The sequence below is a fragment of the Wyeomyia smithii genome, chromosome 3 (assembly GCF_029784165.1).
Source record: "Wyeomyia smithii strain HCP4-BCI-WySm-NY-G18 chromosome 3, ASM2978416v1, whole genome shotgun sequence".
Lineage (NCBI taxonomy): Eukaryota > Metazoa > Arthropoda > Insecta > Diptera > Culicidae > Wyeomyia > Wyeomyia smithii.
In genome coordinates this window covers 105527483-105543025 of record NC_073696.1, presented here as the reverse complement: position 1 = coordinate 105543025, position 15543 = coordinate 105527483, and the positions used below count along the sequence as shown (strand labels likewise).

At 38.7% G+C, this 15543-nt stretch overlaps 1 protein-coding gene across 1 annotated transcript in view; it reads right to left on the bottom strand.

Moving 5' to 3' along the window:
* LOC129731805 (uncharacterized) overlaps positions 1-9644 on the bottom strand; it is a 31647-nt gene extending 22003 nt beyond the window's left edge. The window contains exon 1 of the mRNA XM_055692124.1: positions 9298-9644. The gene's annotated coding sequence lies outside the window, so the exon portion shown is untranslated. The remainder of the gene's footprint in view (positions 1-9297) is intronic.
* Positions 9645-15543: the final 5899 nt, after the last annotated feature.

Genomic DNA, 15543 nt, shown 5'->3' with positions numbered 1-15543 from the left:
GTCATCAGAAAAATGGCTAAAAAATACGGTATTCTGTATCTTTTAAAAAATGAATTGACTGTTAGTAGTAAAATTTTGTTGTATAAGTCAATCATTTCACCACATATAGACTTTTGCTCATCCATCTTATTCCTTGCAAATAATACACAAATATTAAGATTACAGCGGTTACAAAATAAAGTAATGCGATTAATATTAAGATGTAATAGATACACTTCCTCAAGTTTCATGCTGGACGCGTTGCAATGGCTTTCTGTGAAGCAACGAGTATATTTTTTGACAATGGTGTTTCTTTATAAAATTTTTAATAATATGCGGCCTCGATATTTGTGTGATCGAATTGATAGAGGAAGTGATTTTCATAGGTACAACACTAGAAACGCGGAGGACGCTAGAACACCACACTTTTTATTTAGTAGATCACAGAACTCTCTGTTGTACAAAGGAATAAACTTTTTCAATTCGATGCCCAGACAAGTGAAACGTGCAGCAACAATGGCGGAGTTCAAAAGGCTTTGTATTTCACATATAAAATCTGTTTTGTAAACAGATTTCAACGAACTTTTTGTGAATTATGGAGAAGATTGTAATATTTAAGTTTTTTTTTAAATTTATCTGGTACACTAAGTTATTATGTTCATTGATGATGATGGATTTTTGTTTGAATATAGCTAATAATATTAAATAGTAGAGTTAAAAAAATGAGTTGACTACACATGTTTGAGCCACGCGCGCGTAGACTGACATAGACAATCTGGATACTGAGTACATCAGGGTTAAACCCCTGAAATTGAAACAAAAGGCATATCGGGTTGAAAAGTTGCTTTTTGGTTTGTAATAGTATATATATCTTTACCAAGATTTTTAATATTTATCTGTTTTCACGATTTATAACGAAGGGTTGGGAGAAAAAACTGAAAAGGCTTGGGTTTGCCTATGGACTGTAAAGCTCGTTATCGAGAACTATAGTATCATAGGATCTCTCTCGTAGTTCTGGATCGTTATCCAGAACCAATTCTGATTAGTTAAAGCTCCTATATGTTAGGTTCGATTCCTAACCAAATCCAGATAATTTTCGGGTTGGAAATGTTTTGGATGAGCCTTGGATCAATGATGTTATTGGAAAATCGCTTTTTTATTTTCAAATTATTGGTATTCTTTTGAAGGGTTACTATGTCTGTATTAATAACCAGTCCGTTATTTGTTTGCCTACTGGTTACATTGTATGTCTCTAAATAATATCTTTCATAGATAAACCGACCAGCTCAAACCGATGTAGGGGTATGAGGTGGGACCATCATCATCATCATCATCATAATTATACATTATTAAATATTTTACTCTTTTGGAACGAACTGGCAATCAAGTGTTGTGTATGTTTTAATTGTACCTAAAAATTTATCCACAATAGCCATTTTCCTCTGAATAATATTTTTGTCTTTAGCGGAAAATCTAAATTTAATTTGCTGCTAACAGTGAAAAAGTAAGCAATTTTTTTGTTCGAAGTCTTTTGTTTATTTTGAAGTCATACGCATCCGAACCTGGCAAGCCTGTCAGCTATCAAATATTTGACGCGTTACCAACATTACTGGTACTCGCACCCGAAAAATCATCAGATTGAAATTGAACCGAACGAAAATTAACTGTGCATGTTGACAGTATTTCAGGTAGTATATGCACTTTCATTAGTTATATTAGTTATTAGTTATTAGTTTATTTATCCATCTAACATAAAGTCTTAATGAATATGAATATATCATTATCGTCAACATCATAATGTAAAACCAGCAGATCTTGCTACTCTATTGGAGCAACAACTGGAATGCTCACCAAATTCGAATTCAGCAGAAGTAAACGCACGTAGGTATCACCGAAGAATGTTTGGAGAAGAGTAGAAGTCCTTAAAGCACCAGATGGGACACGAATATCAAGTAATGATAGCAGTCTACTTCGTTGTTTAGAAGCTTAGCGACAAATGTTGCCTGCTGAATCTTCCGTTGTCGAGCTAGGGTGTCAAGATTGAAATGCTTGCACCCATCACCGTATGGAGGCAAATGTTGGAAAAAATGGAGGTAAAACCCTGTTGTGCAACACTCCTTCGATGTGGTAGTTGAACATTAGAGGTTGCGAGTTCCGATGAAATGTCATTACAGAGCATTTAGGGATGTTGACAATCAGCTTATTCGATAGCACTATTATATAAACATATCCAGTAGCTGCTGCAAACGGTGACAATCTTTCATGCACTTTATGACGAAATAAAGTTTTAGGTCATTTGCATATATAAGTTTACATCCATCACCAAGCAAAATACTATCATGATTTAGAAATATTGTGAGAAGCAGCGGTCTCAGTTACTTCCTTGAGGTACACCACTCAAGTTAACGAGCGGAGTGGAGATGCAGGCTCCAAATTTCACCCGCAGTGATCTATCACCCAGGTATGAACTAAGTCATGCAACTAAGCTTCCAGAGGCACCAAGCAGGTTAATTTTGCGCAATAATACACGATGGTCAATACTGTCAAATGCGGCTTTCAAACCCGATTAATCCATTTTGCTTCCAGTTGTGTAAAACAAGTATGCGTGAATTCTAACAAATTCGTGGTTCATAATAGTTTTGCTGATTATTTGATATTCTGAGCGATATTGAATATATTTATTTTGTCCAAAATAAATTATAACGCACATAGGGTTGTATTCTGATGATAACAACAGAAATAGATTCGTTACGCCAATAAAGCCTCCTGTACACATCGTACTTGGATAAAGCTAATATTTAAATTAAGAATTGAAGATGTACCTACTGTGTAGGTGCCACTACCTGTTCGACTACGAATTTTCGAAGGCACAAGACTCGGAAATAGGTAATGCGTTACCTGTCAGAACAACATCCTATGTTTGCACCCAAGCCTTTGACATCCCTATACATGGTAACAGTGAATGACATTGAATTCATATTCTAGGCTAAAATTCATTTGTGTCCGCTGTCAGCTGCCAGATGAAAGATGCATGAAAAGTGGCTATGTTATGTTATATCGTTTACACCTACGTAGAGATGGAAGCCCTTGAAACATGGCGCGATGTCATAGGGGTGTTTGCATCACCGTAGCATACATGAGGATATGTTTTTACAGGTGAGGCGAGCAAAACAACAACAACAAACCTTTAAGAAAATTGATTCGTTTGTATATTATAGTGTCAGCTGTGCTGGGGAAGAAATATCATGTCAATTTTCGTCTTGAATTTCGCTTTGCAGTAAAAATTTCAGTTCTTGCTCAAAAAATTTTTATGTGTTTTGAAGGGTTTGAACTAAAAATTATGAGAAAAATTCACTTTTTTGTAATGTTCAATGGGCTCTGTAAGTCAAATTTTTGAATGCGATGCTGAACTAAACCATGCAAAATATTTGAAAGCCACCCCACAAAAATTAAAAAATATATGGAAAAATGTAGGAATCGAACAGATTTGACAAAAGTGGAAAAAAGTGGTTTGTGGCTTGAAAAAATCATTTTTTTATAAATCACGTTTGGGCAACCTGAAGACATTTTTTTAGAAAGTCGAAATGGTCTACAAAAATGCTATAAATAACATTATCTTTCAATTTAAGGCTGAGCACCTTGACTTTTTGAACATCGATTTTTTTTGGGACACCCTAATGTACATTATCTTATCCAATTATTTTGAAATTTATTAAAATGAGGACATTGGATAATGGCTCATACCTTACTGATTTTATCAGATTTTAAATGTTCAAACCAAAAAAAAAATCAAATATGCTAAACCTAAAGGGATAAATGTTATTCTATGTGGATTTTTCAGGAACCGGGATGAGTCTCAGAGGGCGGGAACTAACTTCAGAATTTATTTTCAATTCGATATTGCGACTTACGGTTCCCGGTAAACGTCCTATAATTGCCAAGTGCAACCCAATTTCCACTTTTTGCGTTCCAAGAATAATAATCTAGTATTGGGTTATGTTTTTAACATCACTGTGAACACAATTACTGTGTTCTCTAATTGGGTACGCTTCAACTGGGCTTCTTTTTACAAGGAGCTTGCTAACCTGGACTATACTCTGTTAAAAACTTAACAAATGTCGAAATGCAATACAAACGGGGGGCAAATGAATGGGGAACTCCTAGGGAAGATGCTGATCCCTAATGATTTTGCTCTATAATCTTCAAGTTTGGCCCGTATTTCAATCTTTTATTGTAGCAATCGCGACAAAGAAGCCGTTCAAAACCGTACTTCCTAGCGAGTGATTCTTGCAATAAAAATGAAAATCTACGAAAATGTCACGAAACTGTGGCTCCTTTTTCATCTAAATTCTCCTTGGCGTTTGTTCATTTGAAATGACATCCCAGTTACCAACATGTGAATTCGAAGCCAAAAACGGTCAGAGAATTGCCGTTTGTAGAAGTTTATGCAATCATATGTATTCACTGAACAAAAATTACACTGGTCAACACAGGTGTGGCCCTGAAGCTCGAACTAGAAAACAAAGAAAGATTATAGGTTTTTAGCTATATCTGTTAATTGTGGTGCCCACAGCCACTAACATTTTTTTCAGAGACTTAAATGAGTTTTCTCGTAAACATAACGTTGAAGCGAGGAGCCCGGTGAGCAATTACTATGCGAAACTCTGACGCACTTCTGCATACACTGGGGCTCCAAAACTCACAGAAATGTTCAAAAAGCTAAAATCATTCTAGGGTATCAATTTTGAGCTTTAGGGCCGCATGTTTTTTTCTCTTCTGTCGACCAGTATTAACATAATCATTTTGCTTTCATTGAAAAAAGCGAAAAAAAGCATCACATAGGTATACAAAATACGATGCAAACATTAACATAGACAAAAAATATACATAACAACGAATGTTCACATATGATTACATACTTAAATATATAATCACATGTACTCACATTCAGCAATCTGAAAGCTGAAAGTGTAGATGGTCATTTTTTATATTTTTACCTTTGTTATACTAAACAAAGGTTATAAAATCGGTCGAAAAACGCAAAACAGATCCGAAAACCAGAGGGCCGAGTGGTGTATACCATTCGACTCAGTTCGACAAACTGAGCAATGTCTGTTCGTGTGTATGTGTGTTGTCTGTATGTATGTGCCGCAAAATACTAACGCACCTTTCTTATAGAACGCAATGTCCGATTTTGATTATCTGATATGCAAACGAAAGCTACTGTGCTCCCCCAGAATGCTACCGAGTGGATTTTTGATCAGTGGCTTAGATTTCTAGATATTGATCAAAGTGTATTTTTTTACGTAGGATATTTAACTTTAAACACAAAATGAATCTGTTGAGGGCCAAGTGTTGTATACCAATCGACTGAGTTCAACTAAATCAACATTGCCTGTATATATGTGTATGTGTGTAGTGTATGTACGTGTGTAGGTGTGAATATGTTGTTTATCTGTGTAGTATATCAAAATCGAACAAATAAAAACAAGAAAATATCTCACCTTTCTTACAGAACGCATTATCCGATTTTGGTGTATACAAGTGCGAATGGAAGCTCTAAAGCTCTTTCAAAATCATACTGAGCGAATTTTTTTATCAGTTGCTTGAATGTTAAAATATTTAAAAAAAGAATGTTTAAACATGAAATATTTTACATTTTGGATCATTTCTCTCTCCGTCTTTTTTTTCTATATCCCTTTCTCTCTTACTCTCTCGTTCTCTCTTTGTTCAACAACTATTTATTTCTCAAAGGGAACTAAGAGTAAAAGACATCTGTGCTGTGTTTGATACTCTGTGTAGTGCGTCCTAACTGGTGTGAATTATTGAACCTTTTGTTTTTAATAGCTCCTTACTAACAGTTTTCAATATATTTCAGAGGGAACCGGAATGCTTATTTAAGTCCGCTTCTCAATCACCTGATACACTACGCTTTTGTGTATTCTCAGGTTTTTCTACTTAAGTTTTAATAGCTCATGCAACAATCACCCACTTGAATCATTATGTTTGCATCAGAAAGACATTTCCACTGGCTTTCTGAGAAAAAAAAACTATATATCGTAAAAAATCTGTTTATGACCAATCACTGGTTCGCACTATCGCATAACTTACATAACTGTGTTCGTATTGTAATTAATCGCATTAGTTAGAGATCTTACACAAATATTTGTCATTTGCAACTTTTCTTCTAAAATTATCATTTCTACGAAAATAAATAATTAATCTACGAAAATAAAAAATAAATTTTTAATTTTTAAATTACCTTCAAACTATAGATTTATTATGAATCCAGAACGTGACCTAACAGGCAACGAGAGTTTTATTTTAACTCTAATCGTTGAAGTCAACTAAGCCTTTATGAAACCAAGAAGAACAGGGAATATTACTTTTACACATACGGGCGCAGATACAGTAAATGATGAACTAGACGAACTCAGTCAAATGTTTTATCCACACTCAATCCATTCCTACTAAGTCCTACTAAGAAATTGTTTTTCTAGTGCTTGCTATACCCTCATAGGAGAAGAATGAGTAAATGTGCGAAAATGTATGTGGGTCTGGTCTGGTCAGATCGTATGATGAATGTGTCAAACCGAACATGTACCATACAGAGGGTCACAGTCAAAATTATATCAGAAATTTGGGTCATGAAAACTAATCCATAAATTTATTAAAAGAAGTCATGTATAATAAAAAAATATTATAGACATTATTAAATTATTTTATAAAGCTGACTCGCCCCAGACGTCCCAGACGATGGAAACAAATGTAATTATAACCAGATTTCGCTACTTAATAATTTTTATAACATTTTGAAACATTACTGTTGAACGAGGAGCCCAATTTTTGGGAACATTCAGGCTAAAAACTAGAATCTTTTAAATTTTGTCTGACAAACTGAAAGTTTTGCTGAGTTTATTTGATGTTGCCGTGCATAATAAGTAATAAATAAATATTCAGAGGCAAACAATAACATTCCCTTACAATTTTGACTAAAATTTTCAGAATATGATTCGATGGGATAGTTTTCATTAAAGTTGCGGTCACAAAAACATGTATCGTCTGGATTACAGTTCATTACCCACGTCTTTTGAAGTAGAATACTTCTCTCAGGAAGTTCGGCTACATAGGGATGTGAAATGAAAATCTAAAACCGAAAAAAGTGAAAAATATGTCCAATTTCAAATGCTAATAAATCGGTTAGTATTCGATGGATTTCCTTCGTTCTTGCAGCAATAGATTGGAAAATCTTCTAGGATTCTTCCCAAAATAAGATAATTGTAATTTTATTATTCACACTATTGTACTATTGAAAATAGTCAAGCCTTGTCAAAACGAAAATTTCGACCCCTGATTGGTCGTTATATGCTTGCTTCCCAAGCACGGTCGACAGAATCATATACCTTGCAATTGAAAACATGCTATTTGGCCTATATAAGAGCCTGTTTCAGCCGGAGCCGCTCATAACAGTTCTGAACAGCGACGACAGCAGTCCTCCCTTAGCAGCAGCGGGAGCGAGCAGTGGGTACCATCGATAGCGGAAAGCGGCCACAACTGTGGCATGGCTGTGGATAGGCGTAGCAGTTCCAGCGGATCTCACCATCGATAGCAGCAGGGCCAGCAGATGCAGTTACAGTGGATACCAATGGCGGCCACAACTGTGGCATGGCTACGGATAGTGTTGCAGTTGCTCAGCAGTTAGGCCAACGTATAGCGGCCACAACTGTGGCATGGCTATGCATAGCGTAGCATCAGACAGCGACAACGGCAGTCGTCCTTCCTCAGCAGCAGCACTAGCCCTGTGGTTGGTCACCACGTCTCAGGAGCAGCGCGGTTTTTCTCAGCGTGTGTCGCCAGACAGCCATTATTCCCCCCGTGTTGGGGCAGCATGGTAATTGCCATCAGGAAATCCAATTTCGGAAATCAAAATGCCTTTTTTAAGGCAAATAAACAAGTCATTGAAAGTTAATAATTTTTGTCAACGCAAGCAAGCATTCTGTGTTGCACCCTAGCAATTCAAATTTGTCGCACCCGTCTAATTTACTGAATGTGAAATAGCTTCCACAATGCATGTTGTCCGTGTATCTTAATTCCACCAATGTTAGGGCAGCTCAAAGGTTGTAATTAGCAACCGGTTTTGAACCGCAACATGCTTTTTTCAAGGCAAATAAAAAAATAATTGAAGGTTAATAATTTTCTGGCATCAACACAAGCAGACATTCTGTGCGGGATGCAATCAAATTCTAATGTAGTTGTCTAATTTTCACTTTATTAAGTAAACCCCCCACTGTAGGGGCAGCGCAAAGGCGCGATCAGCATAACGGACATTGAATAATTAACTGCCCTGTTAGTACGCATTCACAAAAGCAGTTAGTTCGACTATGCAGAGCTAATATGAAGTCGATTCAATCAATCAGTATAAACAGAATTTCGTCGTCTCTCAGCTGCCAAGTTGCAACATGATGCAACAAGCAACAGCGAGCAAACGAAATCGCTTGATGTTACAAACCGCAATAAGATACGGGTTAAAATCGTTGCGTGTGTGACTGACACGCAAGCAGCCGGGTTATCTTACTTGTAAAAGTATTCTACTTCAACCTTGCGGTCGTGGCTTTGCATACAACCTTCTTGTGATTTTTTTTTAAATATATTCTTTTATAATCTTCTTGCATCGCTGTTAGCCTCGATTAATAACAAGTTAGTTTGGATATTATCGCTTCACTTTAATTAGTAAATTTACATTTTGGAAGCACCGATAATCCAAATTGTTCAAAACTAAACGTATCTTTTACCAACTAACCCAACTATAGATATTTTAAAAGTGCCGACGGTAGAATAAGAATCCATTCTGCTTGACTTATATTTGGACGCTTGCCGCTCGATTTCGCCCGACTGTGCGTCCCTCGACGTACGGCGAAAGTGTAGGTGTCCCTTAGCACATCCACCAACAGGCAAAGTTTGCCGTCGGGGATGGGTGCAGTATCGAACAAGGACTTCACCTATATGAAGAAATGTGGGTGGGTTGCGGTCGGTGACTGATTGCTTCAAGTGGTCGAACCAATATGGACCGCTAACCGGTCAACCAGCAGCGCAGGCAGGCATGGATGGACAAGGACCGACCGACACAAGGGCTAAAGGATTACGATGTGAGTGACGGGTGTCAGAAAGGTTATGATTTTACGCTCATTTTCTTTTTATGGTTTGAGGGATTACTGCCTGGCTGTTGCCGTTCTTCGCTTTACGGTTCGAACCGACATGTCAAAGTGAAGGTATTGCACACCGAAGAAAGGTGGGGGGTTGGAATTAAAGAAAATCTACCTTTTTCACACCGTATCCTGGTTGGCCCTGTCGGTTTGCGCTTTCTGTTCTGTTTAGTATCCTTGGGAAAGTTTCGTATCCTGAAACATTAGGTAGCCCCACCGCACTGGAGAAATAGCACTCTAAAACCACTAAATCTTATTTGTGTCTTCTTACGGTCACTACAACTAAAGCCCGACTAGAGTTCTTCATAAGCGAAGGACTGCACCAATGCTCACACGTGCTTTTGCTTAGATTTAACAAACGATTCAAGTCAAACGATCGACTGATTTCGACAGCTCCGGTAGAATGCGTGCGAACGTTCCGACGTCGTGCCACAGACTGCCGTCTGTTATTATGCCACGCTTCTGGCTGGTTGGCTGACTGGCAAACGGCAGTCAGGAAATCCTTCGAATCGTACGACTCGTTGGGTGGCTGGCTGGCTGGCTGGACGGTCAGGAAGAGAAAAATGAGAAATTGGCACGCGCACCCGAGAGAAGATTTATGTTACGTGAGAGAGTGCCAAAGCGATTATCAGACAGCAGGCAGGACCCATCGTACGTAGGAGAGTCCAAAAAGGTCCTCACACCAGATGCCCTTTGCCACCCTCGAAAGCCTCATTCTGATCGCACGTTGGCTTTCCTGCCCCGGATAGAGACTGGTGGCTGGCGATGATGACGACGATGGCGCGACGGTCGGCGATGAGTGATGGATACAGAACAGGCAGCCAACCAGCCCGGCAGGAAGAAGGATTTCACGCGTGGTGTAATGTTCAGATGGCACGCGCGGTTGAACTGGAATCTGCCGGTGGTGGGATGAAGGTTGGCAAAAGGATACTGATTGAAGAGAAGAGGGGGAGGATTCGCGCTGATGATTTTATAATACAATTTCGTAACTTGACTCTCGCAGTCGCTGCCTAGAATATCTTTGACGACTATCGGAGCAAGGGGGATGCAAAGGGCGATTATCGTGCGGTGGGATGGCTTCCGAGTCAGAAATGGACGATGATAAACACCGTAGGAACATTCTTCTTGCCTCCAGTTAGGCAGTCCGAGTATTGAACGGACGTTGTAGGGCAGGCGACATCAGTCAGTAAGTATGTTACGGTGAGAATTATTGAAGGGTGAGGCGAGGGTCCACCGGAAGGAAAACACGTGGGATGTCCGAGCCTGTCTCCCTGTATCCGTCTGTGTTACTTCTACCACGTTCGATAGCGGGTGAAGGATTTTGTTGGCCCGCCAGGTCGAAGCTTTATAGATGTCTTTTCTCTTCTGATTCCCGTGGAACGATGGTCGACCGTAAATGCGGGGTTGTTAGGTTCTGCACTGCTGGGAAACTTTATGGTACACGCTGAACAAAGTTGGACGGTACTTAGAAGCTTCCGCCGTGGCTCCGTAGAATTGATGTGGGTCGGTAGCTGTTCGTTGAAATGTTCCGACGGTAGTTCCGCATGGAAGTTCATCTATGTCTGCTTTTTGCCATGTTTCACCCAAAAAAAATTGACGGGTTTCGAATATTTTTAGAAGCTATCTGCACATGATTTTCAACTTTTCCAATACTATTGAACATATTCGATACGCTATGTCACATTCCTTTTTAACTATCTCACTTTTGAAATGACATTATGCCCCATGTGATTTTCAACTTTTCCAATACTATTGAACATATTCGATACGCTATGTCACATTCTTTTTTGACTATCTCACTTTTGAAATGACATTATGCCCCATGTGTTTGGTTTCAATATTTTAAATTATCTAGAAGCAATATGTAACTTCCAAAATGCATTTTTACTCTCTCAAAATCTGATAATTCATCCAACCATCACCATCTGTTTTAGTATCAGTTTCTGTTCTGAAAGCTTCACTACTGAAATAATATAAATGGAAGAATAAAAAAGTTGTTTTATTTTTTTTTTCATGCGATACCATTTTCTTCCAATTTTACTGATCCGCAAACAATTTTGCGGATTTGTTTTCGAATTGTTCAAGTTATTTCACAGCACTATCATTTTTGCTGATTCTACAACGTATGGTTTTTAAGTTATGATTTTTCGAATCAGATGTAAAGTGAATAATTGTATAATTCGTGAAATGAAATGCACACATATTTTGAAGTAACAAGACGCTATAGAACAAAAGTAGAAACATAAGTTGAAAAATCTTAGCTAAATACAAAAAAATCTAAATAGGTTAAATAGACAGAAGATAAATAAAATAATCAAAGGTTAAGAATATTGGTTTTCATGACAATTATAAAAATAATTTCGAAATGAGCTTACAGGGAGTGATACCAGGAAAATTTGAATAAAAAAGGCAATCAAAGCAAAGCCTTGGGCCTCGACCTTCTGCTTATTATCCACAGACTTTGCAGCTCACTGTTAAGTGTAAAGTAAAGTAAAGTAAAGTACACTAACACAGCCATTACTTGAAAGGATCCTGGAAAATGATATCCACCATTTTGAAAAAATGATTTCCATACATTTTTCTTGTCAACGGTCAGGCCTACTGTGTAGCGCAATATAATACAATGTAATCTAAGAACGGGGACAATCCGTACCAACCGTTCCGTATGTAAGAAGTCATATAATTCGTTAGGAGTGACAAAGCTAAGAAAGTACACTCCTATGTTGACCAATCTCCTGGGATGGAACATAGGTATTTCCTCCTTATGTTCGGGTTTCAAAACCAAGGATATAGCGCCTTAACTCGCTTCAACTGTTAAGGTTGGAACTTGAGTATTAACTCTAGTCCTAGCATTTTTGCTTATGGTTATAGCGCCAGTACTCGCTCTCTGAAAGAAATATGGATTAGTAAATAAAAAAAAAAGAAAAAAAAACACAAAAAAAATTATTACGTCCGAGAACATTTCACACCAAAAAATAGTCGAAACAATACTAATCATGATAAGTTCAATCATCTTATAATATCCACTGATCCAATAGATAACACTAATTTTGAAAAGGTGAAAAGTATTTGTAAAAAACTTCCAGATGAAGTTATGTTTCTATTGCAGAAAACAATTGTTGAATCAGGGAGAGCTGATAATGAATCTGGACACAGTTATAAAAATGCAGAAAAAGAAGAGGAAGATTATGCTTGTTTTGATTTGCAATTAGGTTGTATTACGTATGTTGTTTTAATTTTAATAAATAAAAAACATCTATATTTTAGCAAAATTTAGTTTATTTGAGGGGTCGTCCGAAAACAACGTAATCTTTTTCAGTAAGAAGTGGCGTTTCTGGTGGGTAAAGATCATATAATTCTATTTAATACAAAAGTAAAAGGGAAAGTGTCAAAAAATCATTAAAAAATGGATTACGTGCTTTATGGACAGCCCCAAATGAAAACTCTATGTCAGATTCGTGCTCAGCACCCCAAAATTATATAAATACCATGTTTTTATGGCGTTTATCGACACTTTTTTTGCTTGGCCAGCCTTCGTATGAAGTCGACCCACTGTGCACCGCAACCTATTGACTTTAGCTAGGTGTGCAATAGGGTTTTCTCCAAGTAGCGCGTGCAGCTCGTGGCTCACGCACCATCGCCATTCTCCGTCGTCCGTCTGTACTCCACCGTAGATAGTCCGCGGTACCTTCCGTTCGAAAACTCCAAGGGCGTTAAGGCTCTCCGCGAGAAGCGTTGTTGTTTCGATTCCGTAGAGGACTACCGGTCTTATCAGGGTTCAACTTCGGCATCAACTTCGTGCGTCGTCGCACTTGACTCGATCGAACCGTCTTCCGAAGTGATAAGTAGGCACGATTTCCAGCCTGGATGCGTCTCTGGATATCTTTGCTGGTGATATTGCCGGCGGTCACTCGTCGACCACCTCAAGCTCATCGCCGTCTACAGAGACTTGAGTTGGGCGGCTGATGTTGTTTTCCTTGGATTTCGTTTTTGACGCATTTATTTCGGCTTTCAGTCGGGCGTAAGTTTCCTCCGCCGTTGCAAAGTTACGTGTTATGATGTCAAAATCATCCGCGAAGCCCAGAAGCTGAACAGACCTTGTGAAAATCGTGTCCCTCGTGTCGATGCGCGCCCTTCGGATCACACTCTCAAGGGCGAATAAGCTCGAGAATTTCCAGATCTTCGAAGGTATTCAGGAATCAGGACCGGGAATCGATGTCCTACCACAGTGGGGCTAAAAACTACACTAAGTGGTATATACCTAAAGTTTCAGATACTTTATGGAAGAGTATCCAAGAAACTTTAAAGTTGAATAACTCCAAGTAGACTAACGTTAGGACATATGCGTAAGAGAGCATTTTCCGTCAAATGTGGCCCTCTATCAGCCACTGAAATACTCTTAACAAGGAACCAATCACCCTGTATTCCTCAACATGGGTTTTTTTAAATGAGATGTCTTATATTTACAAATACAGGCCTCTTTTATCTTTCTCATGCGAAAGGAGTTTTACTGGTAGAACGAGCACGGTGTATACAATCAACTAGGCGGTTTCGAATGGTTTGAAACGTCACCTTCAACTCAAGTTCCGTTTTGATGGCTATACAGGGGTGAGTAATACATCTTTTTTATCAATTTTAGTATTCGGCGGTCATTCCTAGAACTAGTTTTTCCTTCAACCCTCGTGTTTCTGATTTCTTCCGGTGTGTTAAGAGTTTTTATCTATATTGTGTGAGCAGCTGATGGTTTCTGCGTTTTTTTTTTTGAGAGTTTAACCTTCATAGCATAGTTTTTGATCAGCCGTTTTGTATCCGGGCTGAAATGTTCACCGCGACTCTTTACCAGTAAACAAAAAGCAAAATTTTAAAAGTAACTTATGAAATATTATTTTTTAGTACAGACTTACTGTTTTCAATATAGACAAATTGTATCAACAGTCACGTCACGATGCATAGTTTACTTTACACCTATTTTTTTTCACTTGAAATATTGGTCGATAAAAGTTTCTTTTCGCTCACGGAGAAAAACCCCGAGCTTTGACGGATAGCATTGTTCTATTTATTGCCCTTAATATAAGCATCACACACAAAAATTGCTTACGAATATGCCTCATACATAATAGGTAAAAATGCAGATGACTTTATAAGCAACGCTCATGCCTATTTTTTCCACCGTTGTATGACAAGACAATCCCTCAGCTGGCATAATTTTCCATTGACGGCCTAACCAATTTCATAGCTTTAAATTTTATTTAAACGGTTTAGTTTAATGCTATTTAATCACCCAAGAAAACATGTGAGTGACTTGTGTTGAGATAACAATACATCCACAACCTAGTTCCAGACATGAAAAACTAACCTTGTTTGACTATCATCGTACCGCTGAGATTAAAAAACGGTAAACAAATACTTTGGTGAGCAGTTAAATATTCATTCATATTCACCAAAAACCTTGGTTTCTGCCAAACCGTAAAATCATTCTCGAAACTCAATATCTTCGTCCAGCAATGGATTGCTCCCAGCATTGAAAGTAAAATAAATCTGCTGGCTTCCGAAGTCACCGTCTTTCAAGTGAAGAAGGTAAAATGGCAAACGAAGAAGTGGAAAAACAAAATCCGTAAAACCTACATCCTTTCGTGCCCTCGAGCGTGATTAAGGCAACCAAGCAGCAGCATCAGACTTAGTTCTTGGGAATCTAAATGCCGCCACCACCCCCACCGGCGAAGATTCCTCCGGAGAAGCACGAACACATGCCACCCTTTGCCGGCAGGGGCTGTGGGAAAGTTCGAGTGCAACGACAAGGAAGCGCACCCAACCGACGGCCCGGAAGAAGCAGACGCCAAACGGGTAAGTATGATCAGATGGGAACACACCATAAGCACACCAAATTTACACTGCTTGCGGCATATATCAGTGCATTCAGTGTAGGTGGCATGATGAGTCCGGAACGGAACCGACTGGAGCTATCATCAGCACACGCTCACACAGGAAATTCTCCTCTTCCGACCAGCTACCACATAGTTATGTACCTATATAGTGCGCTTGCAGTGCCGCATTGAAGCGGCGACACATCAGGGCCGTGTCAAATCGCCCTGCTTCAGTACAACTGCCCTGTTGTGCCACGTTGAACCATCCATCGTGAACTTTTATGTACCCATCGTCGATATCTATTCCTAAAAGCGGAAGGAGCGACATCACCACCGACGAAAGGGAAATGGAGAGTAGGTCTTTTTCGAAACTTCGAATGGAAGGCTGGTGCTGGGTTTAAGCGCTTCATTACATGAAACTAATTCCGTGATGATACCCAAAGGTCAGGGTCTGTGGAACAGATTTCAAAGGATGTAGCGTTCATGCTCTGTGTGTG